Genomic DNA, 9873 nt, shown 5'->3' with positions numbered 1-9873 from the left:
GACAGAGCTCTGTTCTGCCAGGCCTAATGATGGGCAGAGACGCCAAGAACTTGACCCAGCCAGTGCCAGCATCAGTTCTTTGGGGCAGTAGCATTTGGGGAGAATCCCTTGAGCAGTGCTGGCAGAAAACATGAGTTCAGTTATGCAAGTGGGTGATTCTGTCTTTCGTGCCAGGGCCTAGTTCTGAAGGAGAATCAGGTTAACTTACTCTTCTGATGTATAACAATTGCACATGACCTTGTCCTGTGTAAACTTTTGTAATACGGGTGCTTTTACCTAGCTAAATACCACCTCTGGACTATCCTTCCCACCCCTGCTGGTAATACCATCTTATTATTTTCTCTATCCCTACTTCTGGTACTTAATTGGAGCCATTGTTATTGCTGGCCTAGCAACTAAAACAGCCCTGTCTCCTGCCAGGCCCACTCTGGTCCATCCTTCCCATTTCTGCTGGAGTCATCTTTTAGTTGGGCCACTGCCCTACTTCAAATCTGCCTTCCTTTCTCTTGGGAAATGTCCCAGCGTGCTGAACTTGGCTAGCTGTAGTTGGACTTCACAGCACAGATCAGGCTTCACCTCCTCTCAGAACCCACCCCTCAGCCCCCACTCGCATCTTCCTCCACTTTGGGGATGCAGTCCCTCCTGTTTATTCCCCTAGCATATTTTGTTTAGTTCCCAACAAGCCACATCTCAATCACATCATCTTGTAATCTACTTCATGGGGTGGTTGTGAGAATTAAAATGAATTATATGTAAAATGCTTACAGTCGTGCCTAGTGTGTATATCAGTCAGTTCAGTCGCTCAGTCGTGTCCGACTCTGCGACCCCATGAACCGCAGCACACCAGGCCTCCCTGTCCATCACGAACTCCCAGAGTTCACCCAAACTCACGTCCGTTGAGTCGGTGACACCATCCAACCATCTCATCCTCGGTCAGCCCCTTCTGCCCTCAGTCTTTCCCGGCATCAGGGTCTTTTCAAATGAGTCAGCTCTTCGCATCAGGTGGCCAAAGTATTGGAGTTTCAGCTTCAACATCAGTCCTTCTAAAGAACACCCAGGACACACAGTGTGTATATACACCCAGTGTGTATATAGTAGCCACTTAATAAGTCCTGTCTATTTATTACTCGTGTGTCTCCCTCAGCTGGCTTAATTCTTGACATCGGGGACTGTGTCTTCTATTTGTGTATCCCCTGCCCAGGCACATAGTAAAACTCAAAAAATGTCGAATGAATAATTGAATGTCCCAGGAGATGCTCACAGGTAACTTTATGCTCACCAGGGAACTTTAGGACAGAATACCAAGAATCATGTCACCTGGTAGCTTGCCTCCATTCCCACTTCACCATATACATCAGAAGCCTACTCATCCTTAAGTGAAGGTCTGAAATGTGAGGCTGTACGCAGTTTAATCCCTAAGTCGTGTCCGACTGCAGCCCCATGGACTGTAGCCCACCAAGCTCCTTGGTCTGTGGGATTTCCCAGGCAAGGAGTATAACTTCAGATCTAATCCTCAGAACAGCTGCCATCAGCCTGACCAGAATGTCCCCACGTTACCTGAAACGCTGGGCCTGCCGTCTCTCTCCCCTCAGGGTTTACTCATCCATCAAGCCCACAGCTGCACTGGCTTGGGACTTCGGGTTCACAAAGCGTCCGATGCTTCTATTACAATGGTAATTGAGGATTCAAAAGCAGTCCATTAGATTCAGTGCCATTAGGACAGGGCCCTTACCCATCAGGGCCAGGGTTGATTGAATGAAGCCTCAGACCTTAGGAATGAACAGTTTCTGAATTGAAGAATTATAGAAATAAAACTAATAGAGATATAACTGCCCTCAGGGAACCACCAGAGCATGTGCTCTGCAGATTTGGAGGGCTCAGAGGGGACATGTTGGGGAGGGGCCCTCCCTGTCTAGAGGCCTAGTAGAGATGGGGGGCGGGGTGGGTGGGGCACAGGAAACAACACTGAGCGTGGAAGGTGGCGTGTCCACGGGAGACGGTGGTTCAGCACCCCTGAAAGGACTGAGTGTTGGAAAGCAGACTAGGGTCGGATCAGAGGAGGTCTTTTAAGAACCTGAACTAATCTGGTAGGAAATAGAGAAGCATCACACATTTTGAGGCAGAGAGACAGCTCAATCAGAGCTGGCTCTAGAAAGATGAACACGCGTGGAGTAGGTTAGAGGGCTTACAGGCTGAGCTGAGATCACAGAAGAGTTACATCAGTAGTTCAGGAAAACAGTCAGAGGAGGGTGCCCTGAGGGGCTAGAGCAGGGGTCTAGGGAGGGCTTTGATAAGACGTCGGCCTGGGATCTGAAGACATGTGTCACCTCTGGACAGTGGACAAGATACTTTATTTCAGGCCCTCACAGTGCTACTTCCTTGATCTTGTCAGGTTTTCAGGCAGATTCCCCTTGTTTCTGAGGAGGAACTTCGTATCCTAGACAGTGAGAGTCAGGCAGAGTTCCAAGCTGGGTTCCAGAGCTGAGCTCAGAGTGAAGGTGAGAGGTTTAAGAATAGTCCTGCAAGAAAAGTTACGTAGCTGGGTGGCTCTTTTCTAGCAGAGCCTGGCTTCTACTAAACCAGGTTGCTGAGGTTGAAAATTCCCCTTCGCTCTGCTTCTTACATTCCATCTACTTTCAACAGACTGCTGCACAGGGCGCTGTTCTAGGCACTGCAAACAGCATGGAACAGCACAGCAAAAACCTTGCCCTCATGGAGCTCATCACCTTGATGGGGGAAGGGGTTTGTCCAACAATAAACAAGATGAAGTGTGGGAGTGGGCAGGGCAGCAACTTTAGGTACACTGGCCAAGGTGAGCAAATGGTCAGTAAACTGGGTCCAAGCACCTGAGGGCCAGGGCGCTGCACGCAGAGGGTCACCAAGGTCAAGGGTGCTGCCCGGCCTGTACAGGAAGGAGGCCGGGCTCCTCCCCACCTACTTCTCTCTGGGAAGAAGCCGAGTAGCAAAGGCTGTGCCAGGAGATTATAAAGGGAAACAGTGTGGAGAACAGAGGAAGTTTGTTTCCACATGTGATGTCTTTTCCTGGACAAACTCAGAGGAAGTCTTTTCCCCCAACACAGGCCAAGGAACAGGTTGCTGGGAGTCAGAAACTGAGCTTAAAGGCCAGCCCTGGCAGCAGCTGTAGATGTAACAACGTAGCTGAGCTCGTTCTCTAATCCAAATTTTTGACCTCTGTCTAAGATGGCATTTAAGAGACCTCTGCATGTGTCAGATATCCGGAGGCAGCCTTTCCTGCAAAGATGGACTGCACACGGGCTCCTGTGCACACAGCCCAGAAACGAGGTGTAGACTATCAACGTGTAATCCCCATTCACCCAGCAGATGGGAAGTGGCTTTTGTAATACAGTTGCTCTCCCCTCAAGAACCTCCTGACAGGCAAGTAGACATGCGTAACTGCCCAGGACAATCTTATGTGCCTCCCGAAGAGGTACAAGAGGGAGGTCTAGGGTAAGGCGGAGGTTTAAGCACAGGGACGCGCACTAATTCATGCAGTCCTGCTGAGTACGTGCCAGGTGCAGCCGTGCACAAGTCCTTGCCAGAGTTGGGGTTCCACAGCACCCCCTGCCTCCCAGGTACGACCGTATGACATCTGTGAGAGCTCACATCCACTGTCTGACATGGCAGGGCTTTCCACATGGTCCCAGGAGAAAGACTGGCACAGATCAGCCCTGGAGAAGGCCTCGCTTTGCCTTGCACGTTGGAAGTGCCACAAAGCAAATATATAGACACAAAACACACACAAAGGACAGACAAGTGAAGAAGGCAGGGTTCTCTACTTCAGTCAGGGTCCATCTACAGCTCTGGTCTCCCCATGTCCTTGGAGAGCTGCTGTGACCAGGAGTCCTGCCTATCCAGCACCCCTTCCCCAGGGCTGCTGCCAGGCCCTCCCTCCTGGGGCCCCAAGCCTGCAGCCCAGAAACACGTGAGGCCAGAAGCCCTTTCGAGCCCCCACTGGAGCTGACACCGCCCCTCCCCCCGCCCCCACTGCCACTACTTCCTTTCTGTCAGCAACAGCCACCATTCCAGAGCGAAACAGTTCTAGCTGTGTACTTGCCTCTGTTTGCAGGCACCAGGTGTGGAAGGCTTTTCCCCAGCGTGCTGAATCCCTTCCCACCTGGACTCTCACTCAGTCACTAGTTTACCCTAGCGCTCATGTGTGCGTCAGTGGATTTTCTGGCTCCTCTTCCACCATAAAGTGTAGGCTGAAATGAGGGTGGAGGGGTGAACAGAGCCAAGAGCAAAGGAAAAACCCAGCAGCTCAGTGTGCCCAGCAACCCCCAGGCTCCAGTGGGAGCCAAATGCCCCCACCACCCAGGCCCAGCCCACAGCGCCTGGGCTCCAGCACCTTGGCATGCAGGCCTCTCCCTCACTGCCCACACGTCACTCCAAGTACATTACATAAGCATAATCTGTTTTCAGTGTAGACTTGAAAGTTTGGTCCTTGCTTCCCAGAATTTATCTCTAATGCAGTCCCATGAATAATCCAAGCACAAATAGAAGGGGCTCACTAATCCCAAGGAGAATGAGAAGTATGTGGGGAGGTCAAGTCTGAACATAGTTCAGACTGAGTCCAAGATAATGTTAAGCTAGGGTGACAGGAACATGTGGTGACAAATGTGCTTAAGACCTTTCCAGAGCCAAAACCTCATCTGTATGAGTCGCTGGGCACTGATACCTTTTCTGTGAAACCATCAGCTCTGCCTCCTGCCTCTTGACATTTCTTCCCCTCCCCTGACGGACACACAGGACAGATAGGTGTATGGGCAGCTGAGCTGCTTACCTCCCCAGGCCTCGCTTTCCTCCCCAGTTACCATGGATGCAGCTCTGGCCCCCCACAGCCTGGAGCAGGCCTGGCGCACCCTGAGAGGTCAGTGAGTGTCCTCGGAAAGATTCGGTGAGGAGGGACAAATGCACACCCTGGAAAAGGGTTCGTAAGATTATCTGGTCACAGTTTTAAAAAGGTGTAACACCTGTAACATGTAACCTCAGCACACTTCCTGCCTCTCACTTTCACCCTCAGCAATGGACCACAGCTGACTGCGAGCTGCTCATGGAGGAGCAAAGCTCCTCGGCAACTTCCCCAGACCTTGTTATGAACACGACTGAGAAGCCAGAAAACAGTCCCAGGGAGAAAAGCCTGACAGGACCGTTTCCACGTATTGTCTGTGCTCTCAGTCGTGTCCAACCCTTTGTGACCCTACGGACTGTAGCCCACCAGGCTCCTCTGCCTGTGGGATTCTCCAGGCAAGAGTACTGGAGTGGGTTGCCATTTCCTTTTCCAGAGGATCTTCCCAAACACAGATACATTAAGTGGGATGAGATAAATCCACGCCTTGTAAAAGGTGACCCAAGGAGCTTCTATGGACCCTCTACTCATCCCCCCTCCACCCCAAGAAGAAAGAAAAGAGGATACTGCATCCCCATGGTAGTGACGATGATCCCAAACCCCCTGGGCCTCCCGTAAACCTGCTCCAGCCTAGGAGTCTGCCAAGCAAGGCGGCACCACGCGCAGAGGTAGCAGTCCAGCGCCTGCCAGCCTCTCCAGGATGGTGGGTTTCCCATGGGGACCACTGCCCAAGAAGTTCACATCCTGGAGTGAGTGGCCTGGAAGAGGACGCGCAGCAAGAGGCCGCGCAGCACGACCCCCTCCCCCCGCTCCCCCAGAAAGCTGCCTTCACAGGGGCGCACACATGGTGTTCCCCAACTTGGCAACACAGGGTTCCATCTGTTGGAACACAGGGACGCGAAAGACTCACCATGAATTGGGTGGGAGAGGGTCGTGGAGAGAAGCTGCCCACCACACCTTCCTTCTGGATGTGGCTGCTTCAGCCACTGCACCTGCGACGTGCAGAGCATGGGCGCCCTCTGCTGCCCTCACCTAGAATGAGCCCCAGGGTGGAAGAATCTTGGCCTTTAACCCAAACTTACAAACTATATATATGTACGCATGTGTTTGGCTGCACCACGTGCAACGGCTAAGTTCACCAGGTGTTAGCTGTGGCACGTGGAATCTCTTAGCTGCAGTGTGTGGGATCTAGTTCCCTGACCAGGGATTGAACTTGGGCCCCTTGCAAGCACAGAGCCTTTAGACCATGAGGGAAATTCCAAACTTACAAAATATTTATTAAGCCTAATCAAAAGGCTTTTGTTTACAATAGATACCCAGTGAGACAATTCAGACTGTTAACCACTCACATATTTTTCAAAAGCCCTTAAACTAGAATGAGGTGGACTGTCTTTTCAGCTCAGGGGGTGATACTCCCCCAGGTCCTAGTGAAAGTCCCTGTCATTGGTGAACAGAAACACTTCTGTCACCTCACACATGCTCATTTCGTGGCTCGCTCTTTGGGAGAATCTTGAGAAAGGGGATTTCCTGGACTCAGCTGGCTTTCCGTCAGCCCTTCTTTTCCAGGCTCTCCTCCAAGCCCAGGTGCCCCATCACTTTTGGCCTCTGTTCCTTTTGCTCCAGCTTCCCCCAGCGCTCAGCAGATATGGCTCCAGGGAGGAAAGTGGGGCAAGAAGAATTGATCCTTCTGAATCACAGGTCAGAACATGTTCAGCTGCCCACAGATGAGACCGCAAGGAAACATCATCTCCCTCCAGTCCATGCTAGCCCCAGTCAGGGGGACAAGGGGAAAGCAGATGGTTTGGCCCCTGCAAGAGGGAAATACCCAGGGGCTGCCAGGGTTGGCCAAGGAAATGGGGACGGGAAAGATTTTAAAATGCTGCAGGAGTCCTTCCAGAGCCCAGCTAGCTCACTTTAACCGCGTCCACGCGTGCCTGAGCCAGGGAGCTGATCACCTGGCAAGAGGTCCCGGATCCTCGAGGCTTCAGGTGGGGAGTGCCTTGCTCCCGGAAGGCAGTGCAGGACGTTACTACACAGTGGCTGGAATTCATCCTTCCTCTTCTCTTTCTACTTCTTTTTAAATGTAGTTGTTCTTTTCTTTAAAAAAAAAAAAAATTTAATAATGGCCACATCAGGTCATAGTCATTTCTCGGCCTTTGGCTAAGATCACGTGTAGTATGGGGGCTTCCCAGGTGACTGCCAGTGCAGGAGATGCAAGCGACTCAGGTTTGACCCCTGGGTCAGGAATATCCCTGGGAGAAGGGAATGGTAACCCACTCCAGGCTTCCTTTGTGGCTCAGCTGGTAAAGAATCCACCTGCAACTCTGGAGAGCTGAGTTCAACCCCTGGGTTGGGAAGATCCCCTGGAGAAGCGAAAGGCTACCCACTCGAGTATTCTGGCCTGGAGAATACTATACAGTCCATGGGAATGCAAAGAGTTGTACACAACTGCGCGCCTTTCACTTTCAGTTTCCTGTATCCCTGTTGGGAGTATCCCATGGGCAGATAGATGAGGTTTGCGGGCTAGTCCGTGGGGTTGCAGAGAGTTGGACATGACCGAGCTGCTGAGGAGAGCACATGGGATCCTTCGTTGTGGTGTGTGGGCTCTAGAGCACGTGGGCTTAGTTGCCCCATTGCATGTGGGGTCTTAGTTCCACAACCAGGGATCAAACCCACATCCCTTGGAAGGTGAATTCTTAACCACTGGACCATGATGGAAGTCTGGATTCCTCTTTTCTTTCGGAGGAACCTTGAACCAGATGCTCTGGTGGGGAAGCAGTGGCGGAATACACACGCAGCACTCAGCACACGATGCCCCTTGTTGCTGACCCCTCCTAGATGCCACGGGAGTAGCTGATCAACCGGACCCTCCCCTGCACAGACAGCAGCGGGAGACTGCAGACGTCTCGATGACTTCTAACAGGTGGCAGGGCAGGTGTGTGGACGTGGGTGTCCTGGTACCTGGAAGTCTGTCTCCCAATATGTTAAGCAGATTCCTACCCACCAGACCTTTGAGTTTCTTTCCAGCTGTGAGATTGAATGGAGGGGTCCTCCCAGTTCTAAAATTCAGGCAGTTGTTATCCCACCAAGTAACAGCGGGGGAGGCACAGAACCGTCCTGGCAGGCACCCAGAAAAGCCGCCAACATAGGCCCAGGAGACAGGTGGTCAGATCCGGGGAACCCACACCTCCCAGGAACGTGAACCCCCAACCTACTACTGCCTGTTTCCCCTGTCATGAAGGGCACAGGCCGGCCCTCGGCAAAATCTTGTTGAATTGATTACTTCCTTCTCCATCTTCCCTCTGCTATCAATAAACTTGTTACCATCTTGCAAGGCACATGTTTCAAACATAAATTTCAATTTTCTCTAGTCTGTTTGTACACATTTTTCCTGCCCTATTAGTTATTTGGACAGTACTTAGGTTATGAAATTCAAAAAGGTATTGGATGCCTTGTTTACTCTGGGAGCTGGTGGTCGCTGACGAGAGAGGGAAAGGGGAGAGATGGAGAGACCTTCCCCACCCTTCTCTCTGGACCTGGTCCTTCTCGCAGACCCCACCCCAGCCTCCTTCCCCGGCCCCCCTCCCCACCCCCACCACACGCAGCTCTTTGGAAAAAGAGCACAGGCTAAGGGGAGAAAAGTTTCCTTTTCGAGTTAAATAAGTCCGTATGAAGTTCCAGCAGAGAGGTCTGGCGGAGAGACTGAGTTATTCTGGACCACAGGGGTGTGGGCAGGGAAAATGCTGATAACCTCAAGGTGAAGGAAGCATGTGGTGGAGGGGAGCACAGAGCCAAGGGGAAGGGCAAGCTGGGCTTGCACCCCAGGAAAATACACAGCCCTCCTGCTGGAGGGTTCTGAGACAATGGAACAAACAGAGAATGGGGTTGATTCCACCTCGCCTGGAAACAGTCTGGACCCTGACTTTTTAGGAAACAGCCGGAGGTGAGGGCAAAGGGCAGACTGAACGCAGTTGCCCACATGCAGGCGCAGGGCAATGATGACATGGGCGTGTGCACCCTCTGAAGAAGGAGAGGGGAAAACAGATGATGGCACTGACTGAAATCCTCAGAGCTGGGGTTTTTTCACCAAAATGCAGTCATTGCCATAGGTATGTCAGACCCTGAAGCAATTAGTGCGATGTCAAGTGCTAATCTGAGAGTCAAGGCTGCTCTTTCCTTAGCATCTCTCTTGCAGTGGGGAGTGAGGGGTGGGGGGATGGGGGTGGTGCAGACAGCCTGAACTTGAAGACAACCCAAACCCAGGCCTCCCCTCAGGCATAGCCTGCTTGCTCCTGCTTTTCCTGATGTTGTCAGAGTCAGCTTGCCCTCCTTCCATCCGCCATGAGCGCAGTCGGCTAGTCCCAGGGAGGAGGCTGGCCACCCCGCAGGCCTAGAGGAAGGGCCACTCACTCAAAACCTCTGACAATGTCCCTCCCCAGCGTCAGGGCCCATGTTTGTTATCTTGTGCAAGGACTCTTCGGACCACCTTCTAGGTAATCCCAGGATATAAACGCAGGTGATAATTATTTAAATTCTGCTCTGGGGTTTGATCTCATCATCTGAATGGTATCTGGTGGCTTTCCAAGCTCTGTTCCTGATTGCCACCCTAAGGAATCCCAGACCAGCAACCAGGTACCTGACCTGCCAGCATATCCCCACCTGCTTCGAAAAGAAAGCTTTCCTCCTCCCTCCCTCCGCCAACCACCTTTACAGAGCAAGAGGAGACGCCCGAGAGCTGGTACAAACCCAGGGACATCCTCACCGCCTGGGACTTTGCTGAGGCTCCCATCCTGCGGTGCTATACACCCTCCCCTCACCCTCCTGTCTGGGGAGCCTCAGGTAAGGGCAGAAACATAGCCCCCTGCTGGCCCTGGGGAGGTCACGGGGCACTGTGGTCCCCGCTCTCAGCCCGACCCTTTAGGATCTGGGCTGAGGGGAATTTAAACCCAATTTCTTGCTACTGGAGCTAGAAGAGCCCACTAAGGCCAGTAAGAAAAACAATTACC

This window comes from Oryx dammah, unplaced genomic scaffold, assembly GCF_014754425.2.
Source record: "Oryx dammah isolate SB20612 unplaced genomic scaffold, SCBI_Odam_1.1 HiC_scaffold_15, whole genome shotgun sequence".
Classification (NCBI taxonomy): domain Eukaryota; kingdom Metazoa; phylum Chordata; class Mammalia; order Artiodactyla; family Bovidae; genus Oryx; species Oryx dammah.
The sequence above is the reverse complement of the archived record's forward strand: the minus strand, read 5'-3'. Positions refer to the sequence as shown.